The sequence below is a fragment of the Diceros bicornis genome, chromosome 10, assembly GCF_020826845.1.
Source record: "Diceros bicornis minor isolate mBicDic1 chromosome 10, mDicBic1.mat.cur, whole genome shotgun sequence".
In the NCBI taxonomy this organism is placed as follows: domain Eukaryota; kingdom Metazoa; phylum Chordata; class Mammalia; order Perissodactyla; family Rhinocerotidae; genus Diceros; species Diceros bicornis.
The window spans coordinates 41,620,309-41,641,787 of NC_080749.1; the positions used below are offsets into that span (position 1 = coordinate 41,620,309).

Consider the following 21,479-nt stretch of genomic DNA (forward strand, 5'->3'; position numbering starts at 1 on the left):
TTATTGACTGGTGAGTTTCACTGCAGGGCAATCAAGTGGAACGTGGACATTTTACTGGACAACCCTAAAAGTCCATAGGTCTTTTTCCTCAGAACTTCTCTGAAGAGGAATTAACCAGTCTGCTGAGTGAGGAGTATAAGCCTTCCTGCCAGCATTCTGGAGGCTGGCAAGGGGAGAAGGCCTGGGGTGTTACCGTGTGATATGTAGGCTTTCACTCAGTCCTACTGTTTTCTGTCTACTGCCTCATTCCCACCTTCAGCTGTGCCTGTCATCATTCCTAAATCCAGAATTTCTTTGGCATAATTTCTCCATGGATCAAACCTCTCATTTCCTGCTGAGGTTGGGGGTGTAATCACTGGACTTTAGGGAGTAGGGTAGAAGTTCAAGGGGTCTAACTGTTCCTTATACAAAATCTCAACCAATTTTCCCTTGTTCATCTTACATCATGCCCCTCCTTTAAAGGCACATGGTGTCTCTAACTTGTCAGTCTCTTAGGCGTACCGGGGCAACTACCTCTGCAGGAACATAAGCTTCAGTTTTCACTATTCTAATAATTCAGTTACCACTTATCCTCCACTTTTAACCTTCCAAAATTTCATTGATGTCTCTAATCCACTATTGTGGTCTCTCTGTTCTATTTGTCCTTTATTGTCTCTGTGTCTTTACTGTCATTTTGGTGAAGTTTTGGGAGAAAGCATGGATGAACACAAAACATGTGTTGTAAAAGATACACAAGGATCCTTTACAATATGTAAGTACAGAGAGCAAAATGTAAAAGTACCATTCTCCAAAGCATGCCCTTCTCCCAAGGTAGTCACTCTCTGTGGTCTGGTACACACACCCTACCCAGTCTACTCTTGATGACTATACATACACAAATCATTTGATTCTATATTTTTTTGTTCTGGTCTTGGTTGTGTCACTAGTACATATAGGCCTATCTCATTCTTTTTAATGAGTATATAGTACTCAATAGTATGAATTGATCATGATTTATTTAACCATTTAACTTTTAAAGTTTTATACATATACACAGACATACATGTACACATATACATATATATCTTCTTGAAAGGTCATTAAGTAATTAGCATTGCATAAATATCACATAATTGTATATATGCAAGGGAGAAATCAAAAGAAGGACAATGTTATATACATAGAAATCTTCACTGTTGAGTTATATCTAACAGAGGATGAATAGAACCATCTTCAATGCCTCCAAACAGAGATATTAGGATTCACTTCCCATTGAAGATGCACCATAAATTAAGCTAAAGCATCCTTGAAGCTGTGTAAACCCATAGACATAGAGCTATGTAAATCAATAACTCTGTGGTTCAGTTTACAACTTATACCTTTACAAAGCATGATGTATTCTCCACTAGTCAGAACCACTTTGTGTCAAGTGTCCTGACAGGAAAGAGATGGTACTTTCAAAAGGGGAACTGAGAAGAATTTAAGGAACGGACCATTCTCAGTGGTGTGTCAGGGTTAGAGGAAACCAGAAAGGGATGTTGAAGCACCCCAGGGCTAGCAACAGAGAGAGCCATTGCCACCCCTGGCCCAAGGGTCAAGAGAATAGAACAGTTGCTGGGCCTAGAGAGTCACTCTAGCTGTAAGAGAGGCCACCTGTAGGAGCCATGGCTTTGCAGAGGGACACAGCCTACCTTCAGCAACCCGGAAGGGAGGAGGTGGGGAAAACTCCTGACCTCACTCATCGTCTTGTATTTTTGTTTGCTAAATCTGGCAACCCTGAGTGGGGAAGAGTAGAGAGTCAATCTGGAAGAGTAAAGGGAGAATACTCCTCTTCTACAAAGGAGGTACATGAGTGTCCTACTTTGTTCATTAATAGCCATGTCTGTGGACCTCAGGGCAAAGCCACTCACCAAGAACCACAGACAATGTATTTATTCAGTGATGGTGATGAATTAATCGTCAGCTCTGAAAATTGTCCATACCTCAACTTATAATTCCAATTATATAGAAAAGTGACTACATATAAAAAGAGTCAATAAAAATGAAAAAGTAAACTTTGGAGGGAAGAAAAACAACCCTGACTTGCCCCTTACCATTAGTATTTAGTTTCTTTCTCCTTCCAGCCTAAGGTTCTGCAAATAAAATATGCCATCAGTAGCTGAATGGAATGTCTCTGTCCAGCCTTAGAAGAAAAATTCATCACGGCTAGAGGCTAAGCTGACCAAAGAATGCAAGAGGGATAACTTGAGGAAAGGATGGGAAGCATCCTCACGTTTATAATAAATATTAACCCATGACAGAAACAACATACAAAGAAGAATATGGATGGGGTCGATAAGAAAGCAGAGTCTCCCACAGTCCATATGGTTAAATGGAATTCTGTTCATTCCAAAGCAGCAATCTTCTTTAAGAATAAAGTTTAATTTATAAGCAAATAGAAAAAAAAAAATTAGAGATGGGATGTCTGCAATTATTCTTACCTTAAGATAATAAATCTGATTGGTTGGGGGGAAAAGAGCCCAGAAGAAGCACTGAGATTTTACAGATTTAAAAATTACTTTTCCCCTAAAAAATTTTTTAACTTAAAAATGAGTTTGATTTATTTCATTTCCACAGTGCGTCTATTTACTACCAAAACATGACATTTTTTAGAGGTTTAACGTGTCATACTTTTTATTATGAAATTTGTTTTGTTAAAAAGTCCTGAAGGGCCGGCCCCGTGGCTTGGCGGTTAAGTGCGCGTGCTCCGATGCTGGCGGCCCGGGTTCGGATCCCGGGCGCGCACCGAGGCACCACTTCTCCGTCCATCCTGAGGCCGAGTCCCACATACAGCAACTAGAAGGATGTGCAGCTATGACATACGACTATCTACTGGGGCTTTGGGGGGAAAAAATAAATAAATAAATAAAATCTTTAAAAAAAAAAAAAAGTCCTGAAGAGGAAATATGATTAAGGTTCTGCCATTTGGCTCAAGCGCTGTCTCAGAGTTTGAATTCATTTTAAGAGACAAGCTGCTTACTATTCACACCTTGATGCCTGAGGAAGTCCAAGCTTCTGGTTTCCAAATAGTAGCCCACTTAGCACAACCAACACCTGAGATTATCACTTTTGCACACACCCCTCTCTTTGTGACAAAATTATTTTCAGTAACAATCATGAAAGGAAAAGAAGAAAAATAGCGATAAAACAGAGTGAAATTTTTCTTGTATTGAACTTTCTACACATAATCATGTCAGTAAAAAATAAAATAAATATTATAGTTCAAAAAAGTAATGGATTAATTCTGTTTAATTACATTAAAATTTTTTTTAAGGGAAGGGACACATAAAGAAAGGCTTCCAAAAAAGTTAATTCCCCAGATATGACTATAAGAGTGTAACACAGGGGTTTTTGTGGTGATGGTTAAGTTCTGTATCTTTTTTTTTTTTCTTTTTTCTCCCCCAAAGCCCCAGTAGATAGTTGTATGTCATAGCTGCACATCCTTCTAGTTGCTGTATGTGGGACTCGGCCTCAGCATGGCCGGAGAAGCATTGCGTCTGTGCGGGCCCGGGATCCAAACCGGGGCAGCCGGCAGAGAAGCGCACACACTTAACCGCTAAGCCACGGGGCCAGCCCAAGTTCTGTATCTTGATCGTGGTAGTGGTTACACAAATCCACACATGTGATAAAATTGTATAGAAATTGCATCCACAAATGAGTTTATGTAAAACTGATAAACTTGGAATGAGGGCTGTGGATTGTACCAATGTCAACTTCCTGGTTTTGATATTATACTATAGATATGTAAGATGACAGCATTCTGAGTGAAGGGTATGTGATCTCTCTATATTATTTTTGCAACTTTCTGTGAATCTATAATTATTTTCCAAAAATAATCTTTTTTAAAGGTTACATACCATGTGATGCCATTTATTTGATATTCTCAAAAAGACAAAAGTAGAGCAACAGAAAACAGATCAGTGGTTGCCAGGGTGTGGGGAAGGTTGTGACTACAAAGGAGCAGCACAACGAGGTTTTTGGGGTCGTGGAACTGTTCTGTATCCTGATTGTGGTTATGGTTACATGAATCTATACATGTTTTAAAATTCATAGGACTGTATACCAACAAAATGTCAATTTTACTGTATGTTAATTTTTAAAATTTTGTCATCTTAAATATTTTTTTAAAAGTGTTGAAATCTTTGGAATCAGTCAGACTTTCATTTAAATATTGGGATATTGGGCCAGTTAGCCTCAGTTTTCTTATCTATAAAATAGTAATAATAATATTCATTTAAATGACAATGTATGTAAAGGCCTTGGCACATCGCCTAGCACTGCAAAAGTACTGAGCAAATAGTATTACTTATTTTTATTTTTTATTTTGAGAATTCACTCTGTAAGGAAATTTAGAATAAGCCAAAGAGATTACTAGGTGTTTCTAATGGAAAACTGCACTGGCTAGAGCATACCCTTTGCTTTATCTGATTCTAGCCTTTCATTGACTTTGAGCTATTTTATAACATTATAATTTGTAGATATGTGATAGCAATGCAAAATATTTCTCTCTTTTTTGTGTGTGTGTGAGGAAGATCAGCCCTGAGCTAACATCCCTGCTCATCTTCCTCTTTTTGCTGAGGAAGACCGGCTCTGAGCTAACATCTATTGCCAATCCTCCTCCTTTTTTTTTCCCCAAAGCCCCAGTAGATAGTTGTATGTCATAGTTGCACATCCTTCTAGTTGCTGTATGTGGGATGCGGCCTCAGCATGGCCGGACAAGTGGTGCATCAGTGTGTGCCTGGGATCCGAACCCGGGCCACCAGTAGCGGATCATGCGCACTTAAGCTCTAAGCCACAGGGCCGGCCCAAAATATTTCTTACCTATTGTGTTAAATGACAAAACTAAAGCAATTTAGTAACAAGTTTGATGTCCTTTATTCAAGAGAAAACAATCCATGGACTGGGGGAGTACAGTGCCTCACAAGCAGTGGAGCACTCTTTCCAAGGGATTTTGGGCAAGAGCGAGTTTCATAGAGCGTTAGAAGGGGCACTGTGGAAACAGGGCATGATGGGCCAGGAGGTCAGGGATTTCCTTGTAAGGCCAGCAGGTCCTGTTTTCTAGGGTAAGGTGAGCTAGCTAAAGCTGAGTTGGAGGGTTGTGATTGGTGTATGTTAGGTTCCTTGACAGGTGTTTCTTGTAAGTGCAGGCTGATTGAGATTTAGGTTTGTGATATGGGCCAAGCCACTCTATTTTCTGGAGGCCTCCATTTTGTGGGTCCCAATATATGAATTAACTGGATCAATTATCATGCAAATAAATTCTTTGGTGGAATTGTGGTGTGGTGGTTTAAATTGACTTCCCCACACCCCTGAAACCCCTGATCGTAGTGAAAAATGCCAATCTTGTGTTCCTTTGTAAATTCATTTCAACATTTCTTTACTTCATATAAAATTGTGGTTCTCTTGACTTCTCCTTTGAACCAGTTATAACCTATTTCCAGTTTCCTCATTAAATAATGAACTAAGTAAAATTTTTGACATCTGTTCATTCTATATCTGCATGAGAGTCATGATTTTACCTTTTTTGGAAATCTATCCTTTAACAATTTTATAGCTGGAAAATGCTCAGAGGCAATGTGAAATTGTAATAAAAGCAGTCCACACAGCATCTTAGAAACTAAGTCATTTTGGCTGTTTTGCATTATCCGGAATTTTAGTTTCTTATTAATAAATAGTCTTGATAATCAAATAAAGTTTTTATTACCCTTATTAATAATGCTTTGAACAGAGTAGGTCCTCAATAAATATTTGCTAAATGAATCAATTGAATTGATATTTCATCTGAGATTATTCATTCAGACAGAAAGACAGGCTTTAACTTTTCATGTGCTAAGGCAAAGATCCACAATGCTCTTCATTACATATTTATGGTTGTTCTGAATTTTATCAGTCGGGAGGGACTAAATGGTAACAAACAGCTCCGAAACCTCAGTGGCTTCACACAACAAAAGTTAATTTCTCACTGTCTATTGCAGGTTGGAAGGGAGTGTTTCTAATCATTGTCACTTAAGGACCCAGGCTGTGGAGACTCCATGCCAACATTTACTTCTACCACCACTGCAGCAGTGGGAAGGGGACCTGAGGCATCACATGCTGGCTTTTCAAGTTTTCACTGAGAAATGATATATCTCACCTGTCACATTCCATTGGCCAAAGCAAATCACATGGTGTCACCTTACTTCTAAAGGGTCAGGGAAGCACAGCCCTACCATGTGCCAGGAGGAAAGAAAGACCAAAACAGCGTTAATGAGTTCCACATCAGTATGTTACAGAACCAAAGCTGGTCCACTTCCTGGTGAGTTGAAATCAGAGCCTTCACCAGAAGTAGTTGCCGCACAAAGTAAAATTTATTTGCAGCAAAAGGAGACCACGTGGAGTCATTTCCAAAGTCATGGCTCTCCCTGAGCACGGGACAGCAGGGGCCTTTTATTTCGGATGGAGAATGAATATTCACAACGGAGAGGTGGGCGTTCGCTTGCACAGGCTCAGTTGGAAAACATACTTCTGCACATATCACATGTTATGGTAATAAGGCCTAAGCCCCTCCTAGGGTGGAGATCTTAGCAATAAAATGAAGTAAAGGGTGACTTTAGGTCATCTCTTGGCTCATTGTTTCAGGCACTGCTCTTGCTGGTTCAGGGTGGTTGGCGATTATGTCTCTTAACAAAAATAACTATTTGGAGAAACAGTTAAATGCTTCCAAAACCTCCCTTGAGTTCCTCAGGGCAATTAGTCCGTGACAAATATACTCAGAGATAAAATGAACACAGAAGGATGAGGTGCCTACCAGTAGACTTCTAATAATATAGTTAACATAAACTGTAGAGATGTTAGAAATTTACTCTACACCTTCTCCCCTCACAAAAACTTTCCCTCACCACTGCCCCACAAGAAGAAATAAGTCTTTGCATTTTTTTCTTTTTGGTTCGAGTTTACAGAAAAAGAAGAAAACTCTTTCCTCTTTATTATCACCACCAGAAAACCACTGAGGTCCCTGGTAGAGGTGAGGAGAACCTGAGGGCACTAATCTAAGAAAAGGAATAATCTCAATGTCTAAGGGAAAACTGAATGCCTAGAAAGAATCAAAATAAAACTCCAAATGAGGAAACAAAGGAGGAATGAAAAAATAGCTCTAACTGGATAAAAGTAAGAGGTTTTTCAAAAAGCAGATCAATGGGTCTAATAAAGTGTCTACTTGATGATCCACTGTGGAGGTGGCCACAGAGCCCTGGGTGATTTTTGTGTATCTTTTGGTGAAGACAGAATGATTATGCCCTGGCACAGTTTTAAAACAGGAAGAATGAAGGTTTTAAATCACTGTTTTATTGAAGGGGAAAACGCAGCCTGCACCAGAGGACTTAAAAAACCCAGGAAGTGAAGTGTAGCCAACTGCTGCCTGGGGGCATGGGGGGGGCAGGTCTGTACCTGGATCCAGACCAAGTCTGTTTCAAGTTTATTTGATTGAGAATTTCACTTTGAAAAGAGCACTTCATAGGACCTTTGGGAGCTGTCAAACTCTGCCCCAGGGCAGAAGATTAACTGCTCTGTGGACCAGCAGGGAGAAGCCTAGTAAATCAGAGGCCCCTTGTTTGTGGGTCTGTGGGCTTACAGGTGGCAATGTAACAGGCTGTGCCTCTCTGCGGGCGCCTCGAGGCCTTCACAGTCTATGGGTCAGACCTCACCCTGGGGATGAAAAGGAGCATCTGAATCCATTCTCAAAACTGCTGACTAGAAAATGGGCTGAATGAGCCTACAAAAGAAAAGTTTCCTTGAATTATCTATCTTCTGGAAGAATCCCCAGGAAGCCTGTAACAGTGGGGACTTCGGAGAGGGGACAGCCCTTTTGTGTCTTAGTGAGGGGGGCGGTCAAGTGTAGAAGCTAAGAGTGTAACCCTGAAAGCCTCGGTTTGTCCTTTAGTGGTTGTGTGAGTTTTCCACCGTAAACCGTCTCAGCTGTAAAATGGGGATTATAATGAGGATTGAATGAGTTAATTATATGGAAAGCAGGACAATGAATATGGTAAGTGCTATACAACTATTGGCTTTTGTTGTTACATGTACTAGCACGTATTACCTGTTAAAAAAAATTTATGTCTTTATAAAGCATTAGAAATATTTCTATAAAGCAAATATCTCATATCTCTCCGTTTTCTGGAATTTTATTTTTATAAATTGTTTTGTTTTTTTGTGTGTGTGAGGAAGATCAGCCCTGAGCTAACATCCATGCCAATCCTCCTCCTTTTGCTGCGGAAGACTGGCCCTGAGCTAACATCCGTGGCCATCTTGCTCCACTTTATGTGAGATGCTGCCACAACATGGCCTGACAAGTGGTGCGCCCGTCGCGCCTGGGATCCGAACCCGGGCCCCCAGCAGCAGAGCGCGTGCACTTAACCACTACGACATGGGGCCAGCCCCTATAAATTGTTTTCTAACAGACACAACTATCATAAGTTCGACACAACTGTAACACAACAACTTCCTCCCTCCATCTTCTTTCTTTGCCTTTCTTTTCCCTGATTCTGCCCTGATGAGTGCTGGGCTCCCTTTAGCTGTGTGGTGGCCTGGAAGGTTGAGGGGACATCTCCATCAGTGGCCCTCATAGCCTGATTTTCCAGTTATCGCCTGTCTGCTCCCCAGAGAGTTTATCAATAGAAGAGGAAATAAAATAATATCTGCTACCCCTTAGGCAGTCCCCTGCACGTAGGCACCCCCAAAAGAGAAGAGGATGCTCTCTTCTTCCATTTTATTTTGCAGTTAGTAAAGGCAAGGGAAAGCCTTCTCAAGTTTATGCCCAATGGCGTGGATGTTAAACTAGAACCACTGCCCTCCTTTTTTTACTAAAAAAACTTTTTTCAAACATACAAAGTAGAGAGAATAGTGTAACAAACCCCCATACATCCAACACCTGGGTTTAACAATGTTACCTTTGCCATATTTCCTCCTTTTTTTCCTTAATTATTTTAAACAAAATTATAGAGCATAATTTTTTTCCTTTTTTTGTGAGGAAGATTAGCCCTGAGCTAACATCTGTTGCCAATCCTCTTCTTTTTGCCGAGGAAGATTGGCCCTGGGCTAACATCAGTGCCAATCCTCCTCTATTTTATATGGGATGCCACCACAGCATGGCTTGACGAGCAGTGCATCGGTCCGCACCTGGGATCCAAACCTGCGAACCCCAGGCCGCCGAAGCAGAGCGTGAGAACTTAACCACTAAGCCACCGGGTCAGCCCCTTTTTTTAAAACAACTTTATTGAGACATAATCACATACCATTTAACTCACCCATTTAAAGTCTACAATTCAATGTTTTTTAGTATATTCATGGATGTGTACAACTATCACCACAATTTTAAAACATTTTCATCACCCCAAAAGAAACCTTGAACTTTTTAGCTGTTAACCCTACTTCCTCCACACCCCCAGCCCCAGGCAACCACTAATTTACTTTTGGTCTCGATTATACATTTGCCTATTCTAGACATTTCATGTAAGTGGTATCATATAATATGTGGTCTTTTGTGACTGGCTCTTTCATTCAGCATAATATTTTCAAGGTTCATCCATGTTGCTGCATAAATCAATACTTTATGGCTGAATAACATCTCGTTGCTTAGATATACCATATTTTATTTATTCACTCATCACTTGATGGATATTTGGGTTGTTTCCACTTTTTGACTATTATGAACAAGGCTGCTGTGAACATTGGTCTATAAGTAACCTGACATTTTACTCCTAATTTTTTTATATTCATCTCTAAGAGATGACATTTTCCCACATAGCCACAATACCATTCAAATTAGCAATCATCTAATAATCCAATCAAAATACAAATTTCTCCAGTTTCCTCAGAATGTCTATTATGGTTTATTTGTTCAAATCAGGATCTAATCAATACAACACCTCACTGTATTACATTTGGTTATGTCTCTTGAGTATCTTTTAGGTAGAAGAATGCCATACCTCCCTTTTTTCCTGACGTCTTCTGGCAGCCTATGAGAAAACAGCAGATGGGGCTTACAATAGCCTCAATTCTAGTCATGTTCATTCATTCTTTTTGTAATGAGTTTGAATCTCAATCTGCAAAGTATGTGTAACTTTCTTTTTCTCTACAGGACTACTTTGAGCCCTATCGTTACCTACTAAATGGTGGAAACTTCATCATGATCAGGTTAGAGTTTCAGTTTCATCTTTCTGCAGGGTGAAGTCCAAGTTCCTGGGTGTTTACAGAGTGTGAATGGGTGTAGAGGGGTGGTTCTTGGGTCCCTGGATTGCTGTGTTTCCCTGGTGGCCAGTGAGACATCCATGTTGCTCACTGTCCACTCGCCCATGAAGATCAGTGCTGGATCAGTTTCCCCTCAGCCTGGAACAAGATCTTCTCAGGTCACCTGGCCCTTTGGGCCTTGTCTGTGATATTCTTGAGCACACAAGAGACATTCTATGGCTCCAGTTTTCAGATCTGGAAAATTAGATCTAGGCCTGTACTGTCTAATATGGCCTCCAGCCATAGGTGGCTACTGAACACTTAATTAAAATATGGTTAATCCAAATTGAGATGTGCTCTGACTGTGAAATACATACTCGATTTCAAAGACTTAGTACAGAGAATGAAAAATATCTCATTAATTTTTATATTCGTTACATGTTGAAATGATAATATTTAGATATATTAGGTTAAATAAAATATTTTAATAAAATTAATTTCATCTGTTTTTGCTTTCTTTAATGTGGCTACTTACTAGAACATTGAAAATTATACGCATGGCTCAAATTATATTTCTGTTGGACAGTGTGCTGGTCTAGACTTTCGATGTGGCCATTTTTCCCTACTCCTCTATGCCACACTGAGGTGGGGGGATCTCTGATGTTTTATCTACTCCACAAGCTCTACTCCAGAATAGGGTTCAGCAGGGTGGGAGGTAGCGCCTAGGCTCCTTTTCAGGAGCAAATCACAGTGTCTCATTTGTTTCCTTTTTCTCAACTTTCCTTTCTTCTCCCAGTTAGACCATATTTAGTCAGGGGATAGAAAATACAGCTTTTCAGCCAGTCTTCCTAACATGTTGTTCATACTCCACCTGAGATTTTGAAAGTCAAAAGCAAAGAATTTGACTCTGGTTCTACTGTGTTATTCTTACCCTGAGGCAGTCTGTGCCTAGAATGCTATAGCTGTGCTGGACTTGGGGAGCTGTGACAGAGAAGCAAGGAATCCTGGGAATGAAAAGTGCGTCAATTACTATGCTAAAACATTACCCATTACCCATCGTTCCAGAAACAAGTGTTGTGTAATGATTCTGTGTCAAATACTGGGCTAGGAGCTGGGAATATCAAGATTAATGAGACCCGGGTCCTGTTATCAAAGAGTACAGGCCTAATGAGTGATTTAAGTATGTAAATCCATAGCTGCAATGAAATATTAGGGGCGCTGCCGCTGAAATCTGTTCAGGATGCAATAGGGCACAGGAAAGGGCTACACTGGCCAATTCTGCTGCGGGGTAAGGGCAGAGCAACTGGGAAATGCAAGTCAAAATGCTGTGGAAACTGCAAAGCCCTATGGACCCCAAACGCTTCCTTATGGACTGTTTTAGTGCTTCCAGAAAGTCGCTTTCTGAGCCTTGGTTTTCTCAATTGAGAATAATGTGGATGCTTTTGACCTCTTCTTTCTACCTCAAAGCACTGTTGCGAAGGGGCAATGTTCATTCAACAAATACACCAAACTGTTAACATGGTTTGGCATTGGGTGATGGGATTATGAGTGACTATTATTTTGTTCTCAATATTCTGTATTACCCAATTTTTGTATAATGAACAAGTATTACTTTATAATCAGTAAAAAAAGAACAATTTTATTCTAAATTTTGCCTTTGCTGCCAAACTCCTTGAACTAGTGGTCTATCCTGGCTCCCTCTACTTCCTCTTCATCCACTGAATCCAACCATTGTAATCTGGTTTCTACTCCCTCATCCAAAGGTCTCCAATGGCCTCCCACTTGCCAAAGCCAACGACCTCTTTTCAACCCTCATCTAACTTGACTTCTCCACAGCATTGACGCAGCTCCTTAAACTTTCTGAAAATCAGTGATTAAATTACAGAAGTAATGTATCTACACTACAAAAAATAAAAAACCGTCATCTACAATGCTACCATCATAATACAACCAAGGCCATTTTGGTATATTTCCTGCTAGTCTTTTTACTTAAGCATATTTTTACATCATTATGGTGTGAATGTATATCCAATTTTGAATTCATCACCTCCTTCTTGAAACTCTCCTTATTTTCACAAAACAATTCTTTCCTGGCTTTTCCACAATTCATCTCTCTCGCAAACTTGCACACGAATGCACTAATGTGCATAAAAATTTCCTAAAGTGCTTGTTAAAATGCAGATCCCTGGACCCCACTCTACCCCCTTACAAAGATCGTATTTCATTAGGCTTGGTTTGAGCCCAAGAGCCTTTATTTCCTGCTTTCTGTGGCATGTAGTCCAGAGATCCTACTGAGAAACACAGCTGCAGACAAACCCCTCCGCAGCAACTAGCTAACCAACCAACCAAAAACCAAAAACAGCCTTGGAAATCCAAACCAGTGTTTCCTAATTATCAGATTCTGTAGAGGTGGGGTCTGAGTATCTATATTTTTTAAGCCCTCCTGGTGATTCTGATGAACCACTGCCTTAACTACAACCACACTATTCTATTTGCATTTGCCTGAACACATGGCTCACTTTCAAGTCTCAGAGCCTTTGTTTGTGCTGTTCCCTTGGCCTGGATTTCCATTCCACCTCACTTTCATCCTTGAAGCCCAGCTCAAAGGTGGCCTCCTCTATAAAACTTCACAGAGGCTTCTATTCTATCTCCTCCAACTTCCTTTCCTGCTCACAAATTAGCAGTAGTCATTTAAATGTCTATGTCTTTAGGCCAGGCAGTGAGCTACTTGAGAGTAAGTGTAGTGGATGTATTTGTTATCTATTCCTGAGTAACAAATTACCCCAAAACTTATTGGCTTAAAGCAACAATAAACATTTATTATCTCACAGATCTCACAGCTTCTTTGGTTCAGGAATTCAGAAGCAGCTTAGCTGGGTAGTTCAGGCTCAAGTCTCTCATGAAGTTGCAGTCAAGGTGTAGGCCAGAGCTGCAATCATCTGAAGGCTTGACTGGGGCTGGAAAATTCACTTTCAAGATGGCATACTCAAGTGGCTAGCAAGTTGGTACCAGCTATTGGCAGAAGGCCTCAGTTCCTCTTCACATGGATCTCTTCATAGGGCTGCTTGAGCATCCTCACAACGTAGTGGCTGGCTTCCTTCAGAGCAGGTAATCCAAAAAAAGAGAGAGCAAGATGAAAGCTGCAATGCCTTCTATGACCTAGCCTTGAAATCACACACCATCACTTCTGCAGGATTCTATTGGTCACACAGGCCAGCCATGATACAGTGTAGAAGATTATGCAAAGATGTAAATACCAGGAGGTGAGGATCACTTGGGGCCATTTTTGAGGCTGACTACCACAGTGAATATCTGTTCTTTTTGTCTATGCATCATCCCTTTGTGTGGGAAACACATTTCTTGTTGTACATCTGGGGTTGAACCTTTCTCATCTGAGGGGTAAGCAGGTAACCCAAGTCTGGCCAATCTCAGGACTCCACTCACCTAGCCAGAGTAGTCAGTCAAACAGGCATGTGATCAGCTAGGACCAATCAGAATCTTCCTCAATTTTTGATATATGGATTCTCAGGGAGAAAGGGTCTCTGTTCCTCTGCTATTTTGAACTCTAAGAATGATGTAAGCTGGAGCTTCTAACAGCCATTTGTTCAGGTCATATCAGAGGAAGCTATCTTTAGTAACAGAAAATGAGGCCAGCACACAAAGAGAGGCAAAGATGAACAGAGATGAAAAGAGGAAAGGGAGTCTTGATGAAATGATTTGAGCCCCCTCGATCCAGCTGTGCCTGAAATTTACACTCAGACTTTTCAGTTACATGTCAATAAATTTCCTTTTTTGTTTAGTTAGTTAAAGTTGGATCCCTACCTCCTGCAACCAAAACAGCTCCAACAAATCAGCAAGGTCTACATCTTCTTCCTCTTGAATTTCCAGCATTGAGTTCACTTCTTAGTACTCAGTTCAAGTTTGATGAGTACATTAATTAACTATTATATTTTTACGTAAAAGCAATCTGATATATACAAACATTGGAGATTTTTTTTTGAGGTCATAATAGTTTATAACATTGTGAAATTTCAGTTGTATATTATTATTTGTCAGTCACCATATATATGTGCCTCTTTACCCCTTATGCCCACCCCCAGCCCTCTTCCCCTCTGGTAACCACTAATCTGTTCTCTTTGTCCGTGTGTTTGTTTATCTTCCACATATGAGTGAAATCACATGGTGTTTATCTTTCTCTGTTTGGCTTATTTCACTTTAACATAATACCCTCAAGGTCCATCCATGTTGTTGCAAATGGGACAATTTTGTCTTTTTTTTATGGCTGAGTAGTATTCCATTGTATATATATACCACATCTTCTTTATCCATTCATCTGTTGATGGGCACTTGGGTTGCTTCCACGTCTTGGCTATTGCGAACAATGCTGCAGCGAACATAGGGGTGCATAAGTCTCTCTGAATTATTGATTTCAAGTTCTTTGGATAAATACCCAGTAGCAGGATAGCTGGGTCGTATGATATTTCCATTTTTAATTTTTTGAGAAATCTCCATACTGTTTTCCATAATGGCTGCACCAGTTTGCATTCCCACCAACAGTGTAGGAGGGTTCCCTTTTCTCCACATCCTCTCCAACATTCGTTATTTTTTGTCTTGGTAATTACAGCCATTCTAACAGGTGTAAGGCGATATCTCATTGTTGTTTTGATTTGCATTTCCCTAATGATTAGTCATGTTGAACATCTTTTCATGTGCCCAAACATTGGAGATTGTTTTAAAAGAATTGGCAACTTACCAAGTAACAGTTACAAGAACCCTAAAAACCCTAGAACCTTGAAAAGCTTGGGGATCCGGCAGCCCCCAGAGCCGTTATGTTAGTCTGCTGTGCTCAGGGTCAGTTTCCTGCAGTTCTGTGTGACATGGTTGAGCAGCTGGTTTACCAGGATCCTCAGTACACAGACAGCTAGGTTGAGAAGAGGGGACTGCTGGAGATGCATACCACCTTACCTCGGTGACAGGGAAATGGAAAAAGGCCCTGAGTGGATCTCCAAGCACGCACTTGTACAATACGTGGGTCAAATTATGTTACAGGAATTAAAGTGAATAACTGCATAAAGGACATCCATAGAGTGCTGGTTATGGGCTGGTGGTTTCTGTCCCCTCTAAGAAGCATGCCCAGAGAGAAACTTGCAAAGAAAGATGCAAGATCAGATTTATAGCTGCAGGTAAAGAGTTCAACAAATAACCGTGCTAGTAATCAGATTATCCCAGCTCTTGACCTGGCTGAGGGACTGAACAGAACAGAGAAAAATACGGCTTTATGAAGGGATGTTTTGCTGTGGCTTATATCAGTAATCTCACACGTGTGAGCGGTTCTTCCAGTAGAGGATGATATAGGGAGATATAAAAGGGAGGAAGTCAAACATGGAAAAGAGAAAAGCAGCTTGTCTGCTGCCTGCCTTTCTCTGTAAAGTCTCCTAATACTCGGCAGCTTTGTTGCGTCTAGGAAAACTGTTATACACATCATCAACCAAGTGACAGGTCTTTATTTTTAATTCATCACAGAAGCCCTGCTGCCCAAATGATGCTTGACAGAAAAATCTCTTGTTGGTAAGGGCCTTTTCTCAAGCCAAGGAAAACCTCAGAATTCCTTAGTTTTCCCCCGGGCTCTTAGAGCAAGTCCAGTTTTCTTTAACCCTATAAACTCCTGTGGCTCCTGGTCGCGTACCAACTGCTATTTTTCAGAAAGGAAACTCTGGTATCTACAACAGTAAGAGCCTGGATTCTGGAGTCAGACTTCTTGCGTTCAAATCACGGCTTCCCCACTTTGTCTGTAAGATCTAGGACAAGTCATACTTTGTGCCTCAATTTCCTTATCAGTGAAATGGAGTTAATAATCTGTTAATAGCATCTCTTCATAGAGTTGTGACAAGTATTAAATGAATATATATATTCATAGAGAGAGAGTGAGAATGAGCAAAAGCTTAAACCAGTGCCTGACACATAGTAAGCCCCATGCAATTTTTGATATTATTATCATTGTATAGACAAAGCCACATTTCTATGAATCTTCTTTGAATCTCTGTCATTGTATGTAGCTTTTTTTTCCCATTTGGCCCTCATTTTTTTTTTTTCCGTTAAATACATCTCATGGTAACTATCTGTGGACCCAATGTTGTTAACTGGCTTAAGCCAGTTTGGTGGTACATGATTGTCAGCGTCTTGGTGGGGCCTCTGCCAATTTGTGTCCTTAGAGCCTGGGCCTTCTCGCCCTTCACAGGGCCCCTGAGCGGTGAGATCCGTGAAAGTCAGTCTCCTACTGAATTCCACGTGCAAACACTGATTAGTAAACAGGCACAAGAGTCAGGCAAATCGTCCTTGTATGTTCTGTGAGCTCACGGCTCCCAACCAGAACTTCGTGTGAAATGTTCACTTGACCCAGATGCCACCACGTCTTAGAGCAGGATCCAGCCACACTCCTCACCGGATCAGGTGACAGAATCCTGCATTAAGTGGCAGGCGCAGGACTAAATAAACACTAGGCCTGGAGCAGCATTCTGGGCTCACCCAAAATTTATACCCCATTCGTCTGAGGGTGAGGTGCCTGGGCAGCACACATACCTCAAAAACCATGCATTTCACCAATAAAAAGTTATTTCTAACATCTCTTATGCTAAAGAATAAATCCTCTCGTGTAAATGCAGAAACGAATATTTGAAGGAGCTGTCATCAGCACAGATTCCAAGTCCAAGGTCCTGAATAGGGCCCTTCAATGCTCACAAACCACCCCAGCGCTCTGATGGGGGTGTGCATTCCCCATCAGAGCGCTCCAAAGAGTTCATTAACTACTCCTAGGGCAAATAGTAAAACTAATTTTTAAAGCACACACATATATCTTGCTGTCTAAGCTGAAGTATTTAAATTATGACAGTAATCACCCAATGTTGCCGAAACCCTCAGAACGTAACTTGATTTTTTTGTTTAGGTGACAGCCTACTTCTTGACTCTGATTTTTGAAGATATTCATAGATTCCTCATTAAAAATGAATAACTGAAATAACATCAGCTGATAAAATGCTCTCTTTTCAAACAAACTTCACAGCTCTTGATTTTATAATTGCTGAAAAGTGTGTTTTCAGACGCGTGGGTGGGTTGGAAGTGATTCTACATGTGACTCAGGCACATCAGAGGTGACACTAATTTGAGCTCTTTAATATCAGGATTATCAGTGGGAAACGGTCCTTAAAGAAATACATTTTTGATGAAGCAAATGAAATTTTGGAATTTAAATATCAGTGCATTGACATGGAAGATCCTTTTAACTTTTGCTAACTATAGAAAACAACTTTGGATTATGATACAAAAATGGTGCAGCCAAAAGGGTAGCATAGAGTTAATTGACATGTTTATTTAGGACACACCTCACCCCCTCGCTTTTGAAATTGAACTAAAAGTAGGTCACAGTAGGCAAAATATTAAAAGAAAATATATTTAGTGTCTTTGATGGTACATAAGTTTGGTTCTAGTTAATTGCACAGAGGGCAGCAGGAGGGCACAGATTTCTGCAGGATAAGGGAGAGAAGGCAGAAGGGAGGAAAGATCAAGAAGGGTAATTGACAAAGACAGGCTTTGTCTAATTTGAAGTGGATGGCATGTTGCTAAAAACCCTAACCAAAGTTTTTCTTTGGTTTTGTTTTTTGTTGTTGTATTGTTAGGGAAAATGAAGGAACCCTATGATTATTGAAGCACAGCAATTCATTGGAGTGTAAATATGAAACTGTTTAATTGCTCCCAACCTCCTCTGGTAGAATCCTGCTTTACTCTGGGCAGTGGGCTCTCTTAGCTTAATGATGTCTCCATCCAATTCCGTAACTTCCCAGTCCCATTTCTAATGCTCGGACCTATTCATTTTTAAACTTCAATCTCAAAAACAAAACAACACAGAACTTGGATATCAATCTAGTGGGAGTGGGGGTGGAAGATGTATCTGCTCTCACACACCCATCTTCTTCCCCCTTCCCTGAGAGGACCACCCTAGGTTTGGAGGATGGAATGAGAGGCAGGATCTCCTTACTTGACTCTTTTGGACAGGGGGGCAGTGGGCGCTACCACCGAGCTGGCTGTTGCCTAACGCCAGCAGATTTTCCTCCCTCTCCATAGCTGCCCATGTTGACGCTCCCTGGGTCACATGTCCTGGCACATAGTCTCTTGACATGGGGTCTGGCTCGGGCTCGGCTTGTTCTTCTCTCCCTCAGCCCAGGCCTCACCCTACCCAAGTGGTCCTCTTGTCCAACACTCTCTTGGATGCAGTACTGGCATGATGGCTCAAGCTCAGCTACTTTGTCTATTCCACTTACAGGAAATTCTATCCTTGCAGCGCAGACTATGGAAATGTAGTCTGGAGCCTCATAAAGAGTGAATTGGAGAACTCTGTAGGAGACAAACGGAACAATAGAAAACAATCTATCATTAACTCAGAAGGAATGCACCATTCCTGGAAGTAATTCAGTTCCAGGCTGAGGCATGGGGTAGATAGAGCAAGCTCCCAGTCCACCTCCTAATTCCAAACATTAATTTAATGCTCAGTACACAGATAGAGAACACGGCAAATGCTTTTTTGTGTGTGTGTGTGTGTGAGGAAGATCAGCCCTGAGCTAACATCCGTGCTAATCCTCCTCTTTTTGCTGAGGAAGATCGGCTCTGAGCTAACATCTATTGCCAATCCTCCTCCTTTTTGTCCCCCAAAGCCCCAGTAGATAGTTGTATGTCGTAGTTGCACATCCTTCTAGTTGCTGTACGTGGGACGCGGCCTCAGCGTGACTGGAGAAGCAGTGTGTTGGTGCACGCCCGGGATCCCAACCCGGGCCACCAGCAGCGGAGCGCGCGCACTTAACCGCTAAGCCACGGGGCCGGCCCAACACGGCAAATGCTTTAACTGATAAGAACAGATACTGCATTTGATTTTAGCCAATAGACAGGGAAGGGATAATAGTTCTACTTAAGACTTGATATAATGCTTTTGAAGAAACATCTTTCTCACTGAGAATGATCAATTTCAATATATTCTTCCTGAGGTCCGATCTAAATACCTCCTTTGTGTACTCACTCACTAAACTTAATCGGTCAGCTCCTTCCTCCCAGCTCCCATATTTGCTGTACCCCTTTGATAGTCAAGGAACAAATCTGGGATTAAAATCAACAGACTATTTTTAAAACTTTTTATTACAGAAATATCCAACATGAACAAAAGTAGAAAGAATAGTATGATACACTGGCATGTACTCACCACCCAGCTCAACAATTATCAACTCATGACCCATCTATATCCCCACCTACTCTCCCTTCTCCCTGGTCCATGCATCTAAAATATAAGAACTCTTTTTGTTGTTTTAAACATAACTGCAATACCATAAACACACCTAAAAAATAAATAATAATTCTTAATTATTAAATATCCAGTCCGTATTCAAATTTCTGCAATAGTTTCATAAACTGGGATCTTAACAAGGTTTATCTGTTGTATTTGATTGAAACATTTCTTGCATGAATCAGATTACACTAGGTTATGCTGTGGTAGCAGACAACTCCAAAATCACAGTGGCTTACAACAACTTGGGTTTATTTCTTGCTCATGTGAATTTCCATTGTGAGTCAGCTCTGCATCCTCTTCACTCCCAGCCATGGGCTGAAGAAACAGTCTCTATCTGGGATATACCCACTTCCTGGCAGATGGAAATGAGGAATGGTTGAAATACAATGACTTTTAAAACATCTGCTGAAAAGTAGCAACCATCACATCTGCTCACATTTCATTGGTCAAAGAAAATCATATGGCCAAAGCTGATGTCAGTGGGGAGAAGAGAAGTATAATTCTCCCACAGGAGTGGGCAGCAAATATTGGGAATAATACAACAATCATACTTTGTAAGTCCTTTTTAATTTTTAGCTTCCCCTCATTTTTTCCTTTTTTCCAATTTACTAGTTGAAGAAATTGGGTCATTTGTGCTATAGAATTTTCTATATTCTGGATTTTGTTAATTGCATCCCTGTGGTATAGTTGTTTAACATGTTCTTCTGTCACCTCTACTTCTTCTAAACCTGTAGTTAAATATACTGGCATTATCAGATTCAGGTTCCAATTTTTGGCAAGGATCCTTCCTAGGTGGTCATGTGTATTATGTTAGTTATCTCTTGATGTGTAGCAAATCATCCCAAAACTTGGTGGCTTAAAACAATAATAATCCTATGTTATCTCATGGTTTTTGTGGATCAGGGATTCAGACAGGGCACAGGGGGATGGCTTGTCTCTGCTTTATGATTTCTGGGGTCTAGCTGGAAGACTCAAAGTCTAGAGGACTGAAATCATCTGAAGGCTTGACTGAGGCTGAAGGTTCTTTGTCCAAGGTGGCTCACTCACTTGGTTAGCAAGTTGGTGTTGGCAAATTGGTTCTTTTCTATGTGGGCCTGTCCACAGGCTGCTTGAGCGTCCTCACAACATGGTGGCTGACTTCCCCCAGAGTGATTGATTCAAAGACCAATGCTGAAGCAGCAATGTCTTTTATGACCTAGCTTGTGAAATCATACACTGACATGTGCATTGGTCACAAAATCAACTCTTATTCAGTGTGGGAAGTCTGCACAAAGGCATGAATACTAAGAGAGGAGGTTCATTGAGGGCCATCTTGGAGGCTGGCTACTATATATATCAAGTGGTTTTGATGTTAAAAAAGACAAGTTGGGAGCCGTCTCAGTGTCATAGTGGTTAAGTTCGCGCACTCCTCTTTGGTGGCCTGGGGTTTGCGGGTTTGGATCCCAGGTGCTGACCTACGCACCGCTTATCAAGCCATGCTGCAGCAGGCGTCCCATGCATAAAGTAGAGGAAGATGGGCACGGATGTTAGCCCAGGGCCAATCTTCCTCAGCAAAAATAGGAGGATTAGCAACAGATGTTAGCTCAGGGCTAATCTTCCTCACAAAAAAAAAAGACAAGTAGGTACAATCTGTATCATGTTATATGGGACAATGGCTTCTAGCGTTTGAGATGCCATGGTCCAGTACAATTTCAGGGGAAAAAAATAGGGTCTAAATGGAACTACTAGATCTTTATTTTGCCATGTAAGTTCACTCCAAAAGAGTAACCTGTTAATTCTACCATCATTTTGTCATTTTTTTAAAAAGACCTTTTTCATATAGAAATATATTATCTCAGAATGAAGAATTATCATTTTAGATGTGGAGCAAGAACTCTCCTAAACTGCTGGTGGGAACGTATATTGGGAATCCACTTGGAAAACATTCCAT

General features: G+C 40.9%; 1 pseudogene; it reads right to left on the reverse strand.

The window, feature by feature from the left end:
- Nucleotides 1-18,657: 18,657 nt before the first annotated feature.
- On the reverse strand, nt 18,658-18,776 carry LOC131411097 (U2 spliceosomal RNA; annotated as a pseudogene).
- Nucleotides 18,777-21,479: the final 2,703 nt, after the last annotated feature.